At 40.9% G+C, this 14,932-nt stretch overlaps 1 protein-coding gene and 1 long non-coding RNA gene across 13 annotated transcripts in view; one reads left to right on the plus strand and one right to left on the minus strand.

The window, feature by feature from the left end:
- The window catches only part of LOC149320863 (zinc finger protein RFP-like), a 20,658-nt gene extending 16,500 nt beyond the window's left edge, over positions 1–4,158 (minus strand). For 2 of the 11 annotated variants that reach the window (XM_089505665.1, XM_089505593.1), the window contains exons 1-2: positions 3,160–3,236; positions 875–1,014 (exon numbers count right to left, since the gene is read on the minus strand). The gene's annotated coding sequence lies outside the window, so the exon portion shown is untranslated. Of the gene's footprint in view, positions 1–874; positions 1,015–2,131; positions 2,175–2,286; positions 2,391–2,425; positions 2,499–2,523; positions 2,601–2,845; positions 2,885–3,159; positions 3,237–3,377; positions 3,561–3,580; positions 3,665–4,107 lie in introns of those variants that run through there. The other 9 variants (XM_089505659.1, XM_089505601.1, XM_089505608.1 and 6 more) reach the window with 9 other exon arrangements.
- LOC149320864 (uncharacterized) lies at positions 3,724–13,922 on the plus strand. 2 transcript variants are annotated; one of them, XR_016279485.1, is made up of 4 exons: positions 3,724–3,797; positions 8,682–9,207; positions 11,907–12,005; positions 13,697–13,922. It is a non-coding gene; the product is annotated as an uncharacterized LOC149320864 (long non-coding RNA). The 2 variants fall into 2 exon arrangements; XR_016279486.1 differs by lacking the exon at positions 3,724–3,797 and adding an exon at positions 4,848–6,451.
- The last annotated feature ends 1,010 nt before the right edge of the window (positions 13,923–14,932 follow it).

Here is a 14,932-nt window from a genome sequence, read left to right on the forward strand (position 1 = left end):
AGGCACACAACAACAAGACAAGCCTATCATAGAGTTTGCTTGGCAAGATTTGTTCAGAGAAGGTGTGCCTTTGCCTTCTTTCCTCTGAGGCTGAGAGAGTGTGACTTGGCAATAGTCACTTGGGCTGCTTCTGCGTTGCAGAAATAATCCAATTTCATACCAGCGTAACAGCCATGGCTCAATACTATGGAATTCTCGGAATTGCAGTTTTGCGAGATATTGAGACTTCTGGTGCCAAACAAACAACAATTCCCAGAATTCCATAGCTCTCAAAGTGGCTTACGGATAGTTAATTCAGATGGTTCCCCGTCCTCAAGCTTACAATCTAAAAATGCATGACACAAAAGGAGAAGGGAATGGTGAGGGGGAAGGGGTTGAGAGTGTGACTCACCCAAAGTCACCCAGTGGGTTTCTATGGCTGATTCATGATTCAAACCCAGGTCCTACTCCAACGCTCAAACCACGCTGGCTCTGGGACTAGAGAATACACTTGTCCCTCCATATTCGCTAGGATTAGGGGTACAAGACCCCAGTGAATATGGAAAAAATGCAAATAACAAAAATACCACGTTTTTACCTGGGAGGACACCTCTAGGAATCTCTAGGTCCTCCAGTGCAACTCTGTGGTCAACATCCGACACTGGCCATAGAACTGCACTGGAGGAGCTACAGATGCCTAGTATTCTCTCTAGCAATCTCTTTCAGTGCAACTTTTAGTTAAAGTTGACCATAGAGTTGCACTGGAGGACCTAGATATTCCTAGAGAAAACATATCAATCAAATCCATGAATAATCAAATCTACAGATATGGAGGGATGAGTGTACATCCCTCTCATGTTCCAGATGGGCTGCCAAGCCAGTGCCAAACCTTTACCTTCCAAGTCTGGCTGAGGCAGCTGCTTCAAGAGGGGTCCCAATCCAAGAGGCCCACGCAAGGACGGCTCTTACAGTGTCAAACTCAGAGTTTTGCAGCACTTAGGAAATTTCTCAAGCAGCGCTCAGGTCTTTGGGCGTCTGGAAAGCAAGAACGAAACAGGCAGCAAGAATGAAATTGAAATTCCTGCCAGAAGAGTCTCGACTGGGCTTCCCTCCCAAGGGCACTGGATGAAAAGTGAGCCGGGCTCCTTGTGATTGGATGGATCCAAGGAATGGAGCTACTTTGCTTCACAATGCAGCCAATCAGCAGCTGCTCTAACGTTTCATTCGAGAACATGCACAAAAATCAATCAGTGGTGCCTTTACTGACCAACTTTTTGCAAGCTTTTGGAGCTCCATGGGCTTCTTCATCAAGCAAGATGTTACAAACAGGAGGGGAAAAACATGGAGACTTCTTGAGGAACACATTGTTCTCTGCTTACAAAGAGGCCTGTGACCTCACTGGAATGGAGACATGTTTTATTGCCAAAGAGGGATCCCTCCCTGTTAAGATGCAAATAGAATTTAAATGGAGCTTCAAAAGCTTGCAACAAGCATATTGTGCATTTCGGTTGCCAATAAAAGTATCACTGATGGATCACTGAGAAAGTGTGACTTCTTGCCCAAAGTCACCCAATGGGTTTTCATGGCTGAGCGAGATTCAAACCCTGGTCTCTAGAGTCCTGGTCCAACACTCACACTACGACACCACAATGGCTTTAAAGTTTCTGCCTGATTATAGACAGAAATAAAATACCTCTGCATTACAAGGGAATGACTCCAAAGAAATATGGCCGCTTAAGGCCTCTCCCTTTTTTCAGGATGCCCTCCCATTGAGGCTATTAATGACAACTATCAAATTCCCTACATCTGAACAAGGGCTGGGATAAGTGCAACCCAGGAGCCATGATGCACAGCCCCAGAAATATAAGGATTTAAAATAATACATATTTTTGCCCCTAGAGACCCTTCATGTCTCCTAGGGTTTGGGGGACAACCATTTTACCATAGCTTTGACAGCCATTTTGAGGGCCATTTTATCACAGCTTTGGCAGCCATTTTGGGGGTCATTTTATCACAGCTTTGAGGGCCATTTTGACGGCCATTTTATCACTGCTTTGACACCCATTTTGAAGGCCATTCTGTCACAGCTTTGATGGCCATTTTGACAGCCATTCTACTGCAGCTTTGATGTCTATTTTGGCGGCTATTTTACCATAGCTTTGGCCCCTAGGCCTGCTTTAGGCCTAGAAGTCTGTCCAGGGCACTTCCGACTGAAAAGACATGGGCCTCTCCCAAGACTAAAATGTCCCGGAGATCAGAGGTTGCAGCATATATACAAAAATTAAATTTAAAAACAATAAAGCACACCCTTCCAAACAAAACCAGTTGGTAAGAAGAACAGAGGCTTCTCCTGTGAGATTATCAGTGCCCTGCAGACATATAATTAACAGAAACCCAAGGCAGCGGCCAAAGGAAATAATGGTTGACAAGGTTCTTCTCCCCTTACTTTATAACAATACAATCTGAGGCTTTTCCTTCCTCAGAAATATTTATTTCACCCTTGGTCCTTTTTCTGGCTCCAGCTTGCTCTCCTAATCCACTCACATAATCATAAGTGACTCAGAGATGGGCTCCCAGTATCCTTATCTATTAAGCATTTTAATATTTTTGGGAGTATGCTTTTGATGTTGTCACACATTATGTGGTGAAGCCTTGTATCTCTGCCTTCTTGTTTTTTATTATTAGTTTATTGTTTTCTGTTCCTTTTAAAGGATATAAATTGAAAGTGTTTTTAAACTGCTTGTTTTCTGATTGTTAAACAAAATGGGTTTTAGAAACCATGCCCGAAGTAATTCCAGCTATTGTCCTCCCCTCATATTAAGCAAGTTAAAATTTATGAGTTTTTTAAAAATTGATAGGTTAATACCAGATGTTGGTAAACCTTCAATTTCTACTTTTAACAGATTTCTCTACTTTTCTCTACTCTACGATCTCTATTTTTAACTGATTTCAGAATCAGACTGTTTGGAGTCCAAACATTCACATGGCTGGAAATCATAATGTCATTATAAATAACATCCATGATGCTAGTAAGACTGAGTAGACATGAAGATATTTAAAAAGTCTCCTGTCCTCTTAGTGGTGGGACACTTTTAGCAGAACAATATAATTTGGTGGCTGTAACAGTGAAAAATTATTTATAAAGAGCTCAGAAACCTCTCAGATAAAACACTCTTTTACCTGCTATAAAAAGGGGAAGTTCTATTCCTACCTCTATTTCAACTATTAAGAAGGATAATATTAACCCTGTTCTACAGTCATAGTCAAATGTTCAAACCATGATGCCACACAGGCTCTCTTTAAAGTTTCTATGTGATTCCAAACAGAAATAAAATCCCTTTGAGTTACAACAAGGGAATGACTCCAAAGAAAATATGGCCGCCTAAGGCCTCTCATACCCTTGTCATGAGGCACTCTACTTGAGGCCATTAATTTAATGACCAACTACCATTATTCCATTAAACTGAACAAGGTCTAGGAGAAGAGCAGCCCAGGGACCATGTGCAGCATCCAGAAATTTCTTGGGGAACTTAAACAAAGACATATTTTAGTCCCTAGAGACCCTTCCCATCCTGTATGGTTTGAGGGGAGGCCATTTTACCACAGCTTTAGCCTCTCGGTCTGCTTTAGAAACACTTCTAGGTCTCTTTCTTTCTATTGAAAAGAAAAGGCCTCTCCTCCCAAGAAGTCTGAGGGAGTCATGCACTGACTGCAGTATACATACAGAGGTTTTAAAAATTAAAGCAAACCTCACCCAACAAAACCCAAGTGCTGGTGTAACACTCAAGCCAGCAAAACAAGAGTGACCAGACTGTGAGGTATAAGTACCAAATCAAATTAATCAGGATAAAACAAGTGAAGCAGCAATTTCCAGTTTATTAATTACAGTGCACCCTTGCTTTACGCGTATGCTCGAGCCCCATTTAAATGAACGAGGCTTGTGGGTGTGGCAGTGCAGCAGCGTGCACACACCATTGGCACGCACCCCATTAATCCCTATGGGACGTGCCGCCCCTTCCTCCCTGCATTGCTTTCAGCGTATGCTGAAAGCCGCATAAAGCGCACCTGCGTATGACGCGGGCGTACTCTACAATCTTGCAAGAAGGGGTGGCAACTAGGCACACACACCTGTCTGATGTTTTACACAATATTTATAAGTCATTTTCTGTTGCAGTTTTCCTTAACTTATTTCTCATTGGCTGATGTACAAACTCTAGAAACTCTCATTACGTTTGTTTGTTTTCCACAACTACTTCATACTACTTTATACAATCCATGTTCATTTAAATTAGTCATTATAGATTCATAGGTGTGAAGTATAATATTCATGAGCCATCATTAAGCATGTGCAGAAGAGAAAATCTCTTGAACTTTAGTTTACCTTTTAGGAAAGAAAATGAAATCTATTGCAATTAACAGTGGCCTTGAGCTTCCCACTTCTTTCTTTATCTGGTTGGCCTTTATATATTAGCTCAAAGGAATGTATGTTGCTTTTGAAGCTTGTACACCCACAATTATTACAAGTTTAGTATCTTAAACTAAAAAAAAAACCCCACTGAGTCTTGTATTTTTGGCACATTACTAAAATAATGTTTTGCAAGGGTAACCAATTTTTTCTTTATCTGGGGCCTGAAATCCAAACACTCCCTATAAAGAATGTGTTTGTGGTGTATATTTTAAAAACCATTCCTGTCTTCTATACTACAGGGCTTATCTAAGTTCTACACTCATAAGTTTATTTCTACTCACTTCATATATACAGTTATACCCACATTTATACATATATCTATATATGAACATATATTTATTTGTGTGTTAAATCCAAACATTCCTTTCTCTCACAGATGTCCCCCTTTTCCAAGGCATGTCATACATTTCAACCTTCAGTCCAAGAGGGATTCCAAAATGTCCTCCATTTTGAGCATGGCCTTCTAAATTCTGAATGAGCCTTTCTGCAGTGAAAATATTTTTATTAAAGAGAGAAGTGTAGATTACATTAGAACTGTAGTGGCCATGCCTCAAACCTTCCTGCTATTTGAAGCAGCTCTATTATTGTTCAAAGATATAACTGTGTTGTTGCTGTTATTTCTTTCTTGCCTCTCTTCATTGGTTGAGGTGGGAAACAACAACAAACCAATAATGAGGAAATTAAAATAATGGTGTTTTTTGTGCGATGTTGTGTGAAATTGTTTTGTGTAATTACACAATTTTTTCCGGGATATTCACGGGATAAACTCCCAATCTCGTTTGTGTGAAGGAGGAAGGTCACATGCCAGATGGATGGACTTGATTGGGGAGGTTATGGCTATAAATTTGTAGGATGCAAGCAAAGCAGAGTACGGGGGGGCTTGGAAGTGTCTCATCCACAGAGTTCCAAGGGTAGCTAAGAACACCCACTACTCCAAGATCAGAGTCCAACACTCACACCACTACACTCTGCTGCCTCCAGGGTGACCAGAAGTCCTCCTTTTCCCAAGACCTGTTCTCCATTTCTGCCCAGGAGGAATTCCCAAATGTCCTCTGTTTGGAGCATGACTCAGAAGCATGCATTTACATTGATAGGCGCGTTTTTGGCTTTTGTTTTTGGTAAGGTCCTCCATTTTTATCCAAACAGCTTCAACTAGGGTGACCAGAAGTCCTCCTTTTCCCAGGACCTATCTTCCATTCCAACCTTCTGCCCAGGAGGCATTCCCAAATATCCTCTGTTGGAGCATAACTCAGAGGCATGCATTGGCATTGATAGCAGCGTTTTTAGCTTTTGTTTTGTAACATCCTCCAATTTTTCTCAGAACAGGTTCAACCAGAGGTCCTCCTTAGTTTTTGTGAGGTTTTCAGGCTATGTGGCCATGTTCTAGAAGAGTTTGTTTCTGATGGTTTGCCAGCATTGTGGCTGGCATCTTCAGAGAATTGAGTGGAATACATAACAACAGAACAATACACAGATTAACACGGAAATCACTCCTCCCTACCTATAGAGTGATTTCCATGTTAATCTCTGTATTGTTCTGTTGTTGAATGGCAAGGCCTCAGGGTCCTCCTTTTTCCAGGACCTGTCCTCCTCCATTCCAATCTTCTGCCCAGGAGGAATAACAAAAAAGTCCTCCATTTATTTTATGTTATTTTACTTTATTGAGCCAGACTCAGAAGCATGCATTAACTTTTAAATCTTTGAGCTTTTCTTGGAGCAGCAGCTCCTCCCCTTTTCCTGAATATTCTTCCCACTTGTTTCCTAAAAACTAAACTGGATGGATGGAATTTTTCAAACGCTCTGCCTTTTTGTTTCTACCAATGGAAAGGGAGATCGTGAGAGACAAGGCAGGTGGTTGGCTCCCAGGGGGAATCATCCAACCCCTTGCAGCATCTCCATAGAAGGCATTGCAAATAAATAATGCTGGCTTGCCCATTTGTGCTGTCTCTGCTGAGGATTCCAGCTGTGCTGAGCCTTTGGCTTATTCTAGTAAGGTTCCTCCTGGTAGGTAAGCTCTGCAGCCCTCTTTCTTTAACTTTCTTTGCTAGCTTCACTTGGGATGGCTGGATCCCAAGAGATCTGGTACACGTGTTTCCTGCCCAGTCCCTCCAATAGTGCCTTGCTTGTTATTCTTTTTCTTGGCTAGTTGGCTGGTTTCCAGAACTACTTGTTCTTCTTTCTTCCAGGTTAGTTGCAACTTGCAAGTGGTATTGGGTCTGATTCAGAGCTGGGAAAGGTCTGGGTCTGGGGGAACCCAATTCCAGCAGGACCATTAATAGGGATTTTGTCAAGAAATTGTTTTTTCCTGATTTATTCAGATGATTTTTAAACTATGAATATTTACATGTATTTATTTATTTATTTAGTTTTTATGCCACCTTTCTCCCAAAAAAGAAACTCACGAGATTAAAAAAAAAAACCACCACTTACTTTAAAGACCTTACAATTTTAAGTAAAACAAGCAATTAAAATAACCCAGTGAAAACAGTACAAAATGAACATTAAAAGCATACAAAAGTTAAAAACATAACTAAGGTCCATAATCCAATCTGAGGCTACTTTAGCTGCTAAAGAATCTTGGGAACTGTAGTTTCATGAGACATTCAGCCTTCTCTGTCACAATAAGCTATACAGTCATCCCTCCATATTTGCTAGGGTTCGGGGAACAAGACCCCCATGAATATGGAAAAATCGCAAATAACAGTAACACTGTTTTTACCTGAGAGAACACCTCTCTAGGACTGTGGTCAATGTCCAGCTGACACTGGAGTAGCTACAAATGCCTAATAGAGTATTCTCTCTAGAAGCTCTAGGTCTTTCAGTGCAACTTTTAGTTAAATTTAACCACAGAGTTGCACTGGCGGACTTAGATATTCCTAGAGAGAACATATTAATCACTTTCGTGAATAATCAAATCTGCAAATATCAAAGCCGCAAATATGGAGGGATGACTAATTCCCAGGATTCTCTGACACTGAGCCAGGGCAGTTAAAGCCATTTCCAACTGGATTATTACTGCAGTGTGGTTTGAATCCAAAGCACCTCTCTCCCATATAAAAGTGAAATGTGGATTGTTCTCATGTGTGTACATCTCATGGGTATATCTTTTAAACTGATGTGTGTTTTCACTGATGCAAAGGAATTGTTGTTTTTAAATAATTGTACTAGTTTTTGAAAAATAAAAAATACTGTACCCAAAAAAAACACAACTCTATCACACACATAGTGCATAACGCATTCCACAAAAACCACAAAATGCCAGCCTAAACTATGCTTACGTTAAAACTAAACTACATTAACAAGTAAACTACATTACTTTCCCAGCCTCACCTCCCACTATATCCTCCCCTTATACATAATTAAAGAAACCTAAACTCTCCAAAACACAACTCTTAACAAAACATACACAAACTGTATTGATTTCCAACTTCCCAAGGTTGAAAATATTAATGCTTAGTCTATTCACTTCTCAGCTACTGTACTATCAAATTTTTATGTTGCTTCTGACCTAAAAAGTCAAGCAAAATTGCTTAAATCCTCAATATACACAGTATCATATTGTGCATCTGTGTTTGTTAATTGTTATCGTTATAATATTGTGCATCTGTGTTTGTTAATTCTCCATGATATCATATTGTGGATCTGTATTTGTTGTTTGTCCACAATATCGTATCACGGATCTGTATTTCTTAATTGTCCACAATATTGTATCGTATTGTGGAGCTGTATTTGTTCCTGCTTTATTTCCTGCCTCAGCCCATGGGGAGAGGCAGGTAAGAAATAATAATAATAATAATAATAATAATAATAATAATTTTTATTTGGATCTGCCGTTGATCTTATTATTATTATTGCTATATGTGCTGTCTCAAAACTAAACCTTTTTAGGGATGGAGGAGTGAGGTGAGGACTAGTGTTAGAATTCCAACTCATTAATTAAGGGTGCATCTAGACTGTAGAAATAATGACGTTTGACACTAATTTAAGTGCTGCAGCTCCATCCTATGGAGTCCTTGTTGTTCTACAAGGTATTTTAAACCTTCGCTGCCAAAGAGTGATGGCAGCTCTCAAAAGTTCAAATCTCAGATTCTGTAGGATGCAGCTATAGACCTGCATTATTTCTACAGTGTAGATACACCCTAGAAGACCACATGAATCCTACCCCAGTTTTTAATGGACCTGTGATCCTGCTTTTACATGGTCCAAATCACCTGCTCACATTTCTCTCCCTAAGGGTTGGTGTCTGGTTTTAAACTCCATTCTCATTGTGACAAGAAAGCCAATAGGTGGCTTGTAAGAATCAAGGAAGGAGACAAGACAAGACATTAGAAATGGAGTCCACCGAAGGAAGTGCGATGGCTGCCAAACGTCCCAGGGAGTGGCTTTGGTGCAAAGCGCTTTGTCCAATCTGTGTCCAGTATTTCACAGATCCGGTGAGTCTGGAGTGGGGGCACAGTTTCTGCAAGGCCTGCCTCCTGTGTTCCTGGGAAGAGATGCCCAAATCGGACGCCTGCGTTCGGTGCGATTATCCGATTTCAATGAAGACCTTCAAACCTAATGAGCCACTGGCCCATCTGGTGGAAGAAACTAAGCAAGCGGTGGAGCATGCCAAAGAAGAGGTTGAGAAAGAGGGCATTTGTGAGACACACCAGAAGAGCCTGAACTACTTCTGCAAAGATGACCAGACTGCCCTTTGTGGGCTGTGCATGAAGTCAGACACTCACCAGAGTCACAATGTGACAAATCGCAGCAAGTATTGGGTAGGAATTTTCTAGTTATGGGATGAGTTTGGAAAGGTCACATGGTGGCTTCAAGCCAGCTGAAAGCCATTCTTGAGATTCCAGATCAACCTCTGGCAGATCCAAATAAAAATGCATCAGTGATACCTTTATTGACCAAGCGAAATGTTGCAATATACTTGTTGCAAACGTTTGAAGCTCAATGGGCTTCTTCATCAGGAGAGATGTTACAAACGAAACAGGAGGAAAAGACAATTGGAGATGTTAGTCAGATGCCTGCATGTTGTTTCAGTCCTTAGTAAAGATGGTATGCTGAAGAGGATATCTTTTGCAGGCAGGCTCCCCCTCCTTTTAGCCATGCAGCAATAGGGAGCATACCATCTTTACTAAGGACTGAAGCAACATGCAGGCATCTGACCAACAGTTCCAAATATATTTTCTCCTCTTTGGTTTGTAACATCTTGTCTGATGAAGAAGCCCATAGAGCTTCAAAAGATTGCAACAATTATATTGTACATTTCAGTTGGCCAATAAAGGTATCACTGATGGATTTTTGTTTGGATTTGTTCAATGGCCAACACAGCTGCCCCTGCGTGTTTTCTGTATTATGGCAGATGTTGACCATAGACCTGCGTTGGAGACCTTGGAAGTTCTTAGAGAAAACACTTCTCTAAGCGTTTGTAGGTCCTCCAGCATGAGTCTATAATCAACGTGTGGCAGATGTTGACCACAGAGTTGCGCTGGAGAACTCAAACATTCCTAGAGAAAACACTTCTCTAGGTATCTGTAGGCCCTCCAGTATGATTCTGTGACCAACCTATGGCAGATATTGACCACCGAGTTGCATTGAAGGACCTTGAGAGTCCTAGAGAGGGGCTCTCTCAGGTAAAAAGAATAGTGCTTTTTTAATTTGCACATTCCACTTTCATGGAGGTCCTTCAAACCTGACCCCAGCAAATGTGGAGGGACCACTGTATATAAGGCACTTGGAAGAGTGACTTTTCAGATCACACTTTCTAGAATCTCTAGCCAACGTGGTCAGTGCTGGCTGGGGATTCTGGAAGCTAGTGTCCAAGCCATTTTCCAGGCTCTGGGAAACGTAGGTCATCTCTCTTCATAAACTGTTACATTATTTGCAGTGAAAAATTCCCAGGCAGTTCAGTATTAAAACATAGGAAGATTTCTTGGGCGTGAAGCACAGACATGGGTACTAGACTCAGATGATCCAAACACACTGCAGAAATACTCCAGTTTGAGACTGCTTTAACTGCCTTTGCTCAGTACTAGGGAACTCTGGGAACTGTAGTTTTGTGAGACATTTAGCCTTCTCAGTCAGAGCTCTGGTGCCCCAATAAACTACAGTTCCCAGGATTCCTAGCACTTAGTCAGGCAGCCAAGTGGTCTCAAACTAGATTATTTCTGCAGTGTATTTTGGACCTCGGTTCTCTATTTCAGGCAGAATTTGCTGAACTTTATTTTCCTCTCGCCGTCACCACATGCTTCTTAATAAATCTATACTTATTTTTTTGGAGGTAGCCGTGTTGGCCATATAGCAAAGTACAATAACATCCAAAATCCACAAAATGGTGATATTTTTATTTGGCCAACCAGAATGCACAAAATAGATGATTCAAGCTTTTGAAGCTTCACTGACATCTTCATCAGGCAAAAGTACATTAAAAATCATACAAGAGGGAAAAATTATAAAATGACTATGTTAGTTACAGGCTTGCATTTTTTTCAAGGCATTGTGTTGTTCTGTGGAGGGATTTCTATGCAACCAGGTCCTTATTCCTTCTGACCATGTGGCACTGAGAATGATGACATCTTGGATCTCAGAATAAGTACCTTTTTGTATTGCTAATGGGATTCCGATTTTACAATATCTCCTGGACTTTGGAATGTTTGTTCCCAGTGCCACATGGCCAGAAGGAAAAGAGTCCTGCATATATATATATATATATATATATATATTCCCCCGCAAAATAACTTGAGAAGATGCAAGTCTGTGATTGACATCATTTTATACAGTGGGTCCTTGGTATCCACTGGGGGTTGATTCTGGGATCCCCTGTGGATACCAAAATCCATGGATGCTCACATCCCATTAAATACAACGGCATGGTTAAATGGTGTCCCTTATATAAAATGGCAAAATGAAGGTTTCCTTTTTGGAATGTATATGTTCTTTGAATATTTTCAAGCCATGGATGGTTGAATCCATGGATAAAGAATCCATGGCTATGAAGGGTCAGCTGTTACTGTTTTTCTCCTGTATGTTTTTTCACACCTCTTGCCCGATGAAGAAGCCAGCTGGGCTTTGAAAGTTGGCATTGTATAGTTCTGCATTTTGGTTGACTGAATAAAGGTATCACTGTTTTGTGGATATTGTACTCTACTTGTTTTTTGTGTCAGTTATCCTCTTCTTTCCCTTCTTTTCCTGCTGCTTCTTTTGCAATCATTTCATCCTCCTGCTTTGTTCAGCAAGAATAGGGCCTGCAGAGCGGATAAACTTTCTAGAACAGTTTTTTGTGGGTTTTTCATCTGACTGGCATGTTTAAAGAATGCTGGCATGGAAGTGAGTGGGCTAGAGGGGTTTGTTGATCAAGAGAGAAAATCAAGGAGAACATCAGACCCTCCCTTCAGACATGTATGTGGCTGGGCTTTATAGTGTGTTGCTTGCTTTCTGGTCCCTGATTAACCTTGATTTCTCTCCTCAGGATCAAATTGAAGGCTATTTGAATCAAGTAATGATGATGGGACAAGATCTTTTCTGCACCAGCAGGTCAAATGCTGAAGGCAAACCAAGAGACTAGCTGGTAGGAACAAAACGGGGGGCAAAGGCATTGAAACTCAGTAGGCAAAAATTTGAATAAAATAAAAGCATCCTGGTTACAAAGTCCTAACTCATAAAGTTCATTTTTACAATTTGGAACTGCAATAAAAGGTTGCAGTATACACTGTGCATAAACTTCCATTCTGGGTTCCAATCAACCACTCCCTGTAATCAGAACATTTCCAGGCATCTACATATTGTGCTTTTTTCCCCCCCCAATGACCATGTTCAATGGGCACTGAGCATGTCCAGTTCTTACTAGATTGCTGGGAAGGAGACCTTCTTTGATTTGATTTGATTGATTGATGTATGCTTTGTTGCAAAGCTACAGGTTTTCTGAGTATGCTGATGCTTTCTATTTCTGTAGCCCTGTTCTGTTAACTACCCTATCGGCATTTGTCACATGCGTTCACTCTTGGAAGGAGTGATAAATGATTCTATTCCCACTGGCTTTTGTGGTAAGAGATATTAAACACTCCTGCAGTGTGGCATGATTTCAGTCATAGACTATGACTTTGAAGACTAGGATTTGATTTCCCACTTGGCCATGAAACACACTAGGTTTGGGCAAGTCGCATGCACTCAGCCTCAGTGGAAGGCAATCCAAAACTCCTCTAAGTAAATCTTGCCAAGAAAATCCCATTATAGAGTCGCTTTAAGTCAGAAATGACTTGAAGGCACAAAACAACAAACATAGGCTTTTGGAAGGTGGAGAGGGCAAGAATGGCTAGAGCCCTCAAAGGATGGATGAACAGCTTCCCAAGATGCAGATTAATGTTTTTGCCCAATAAATGCTTTACAGTTCGATAATGCCCACGTAGCTAGAGAGAAACGTCTGGCTTGTCAAGGCCTACAGCTTAGAAAACTAACTTTTTTGACAACAGAGTCCTTCAACCAGCTTTGCCATTGGGAACTGGAATTAAAAAATAACCTTTTCAAGTTTTGGTTAAACCAGTGTTTTAATTTGAGCTGCAAAATTGGGAAACTGACTTACTTTCTAATAAGCCAGGATCATGGACACTGGATTGATCTTGATTTGTAATCCTGTACACGAAGCATAGTTTCCCAGTTCAAGTCATTGCAGGGAAACTGTTATAATAAGCTAAGAAATCTTTGTAGCCATGTATATAAGAGGAGAAGAGAAGAATAGGACAGTCAGGCTTGTCACCCACCTGTTCTCTTACAAATCAGAGCACTACTGTAGTGGTTTGATCATTGGACTATGACTCTGGAGACCAGGGTTTGAATCCCGGCTCCACCATGAAACTCACTGGGTGACCTTGGGCAAGTCACACTCTCTCACCCTCAGAGGATGGCAAAGGCAACTCCCCTCAGAAGAAACTTACCAAGAAAACCCCAAGCCTTAGGGTCACAGTACATTGGAAGCAAAGGCACAAAACAACAACAAACACTGGATCCTGAACCAGTATGTGTCTGGGGAATCCAAGGGAGGAAACTTTATTTTCCCCAGATAGTGGAATGTCAATAGATCAGGGGTAAACAACTGTAGCCCTCCATTTATTTCCTGCTTAACACTCCAGGCAGCACCAGCCTCTGAGAGAGATGATGGGAGCAGATATCCAAAAATAATCAGAGGGCCACAGGTGCTCATACCTGATGTAGTTGTCCCTCAAGTTGACCTTTCCCTTGTCTCTTTTTGCCATTTCTTTGTAGAAGCAGACGGAGGTCATGAGGAAGAAAGTAGTGGCAGAGTTCAAGAGGCTACACCAGCTTCTGGAGGATCAAGAGTCTATGTGGATGTCGGACCTGGTAGCACTGGAGAAAACGATTGTGGGTAGTAGGAAGAGCTATGAGGCCAAATCCCAGAGTCAAGCCAGCTATGTCGATGAAATCTACTATGAGAAACAAGGCAGATATTGGGATGATGAGATGGAGTTTTTGCAGGTGAATATAATAATAATAATAATAATAATAATAATAAAATTTATTTATGTTTCCCCGCCTCTCCCATTGGATCGAAGTGGGGTTACAGACTATAAAAACCATTACAAAAACTGTTATAAAATATAAAACAATTCAAGAATACAACTTTTATTAATACACAATCATATAACATACATATCCAGGGTAAGGCAGAGAATTGATAACAACCAGCATGAATATCTTTATTCTTCAGGAATATGTAGTAGCAACACTGTCTAATGAACTGGGCATGATAATAATATAATAATAATACATTTTTTATTTCTCCTCTCCTCTGGGATCAAGGTAGAGTATAGCACATTAAAATACAAAACGCAATTAAGAACCCATAAAACCAATAGTTACAATATACTACTACAAAACCTTTAAAATGCATTCACAAGAAAACATTCTTTAGAATATACCAATTAAAAAGTCACAATTTAAAATGGACTGGGTGGGCCTGCTGGAAGAGATATGTCTTTAGTGCTGTTTTCTGGCAGACCACTGCAGTTGGGCAGCAAAAAAAAAGTTCCTCTGGGAAACCATTGCCAGTCTAGGCCTTTTTACAGACGATCTGAGTGTATGAGGCGGATTGTACAAGAAGAGGCAATCCTGTAGATAACCTGGGTAAAAGTAATAACCAACATTTTGTACTTTGCCCTGAAACTAATTGGCAGCCGATGGAGTAATTTTAAGATAGGTGTTAATGTGATCATTCCTGGATGTACCTGTAATCAGTCTGGCTGCCATATTCTGAACTTGCTGGAGTTTCCGGACTTGGCTTTAGGTTACCAGCGCATGCACTACCTTCTGTGGGTCATTTGATTCTAGGAAAGGTTGCAGTTGGCATATCAGGCAAAGCTGATAACAAGGTCTCTTGATCACCACATCAACCTAAGATGACATTTGGAGAGACAGATCCAGGAACACCCCCAAACTATAAATACAGTCTTTCGGGGAAGTGTGACCCCCATCTAGGACTGG

Source organism: Sceloporus occidentalis, unplaced genomic scaffold (assembly GCF_023333645.1).
Source record: "Sceloporus occidentalis isolate IW3139 unplaced genomic scaffold, rSceOcc1.0.p SCAF_1, whole genome shotgun sequence".
Classification (NCBI taxonomy): Eukaryota; Metazoa; Chordata; class Lepidosauria; order Squamata; family Phrynosomatidae; genus Sceloporus; species Sceloporus occidentalis.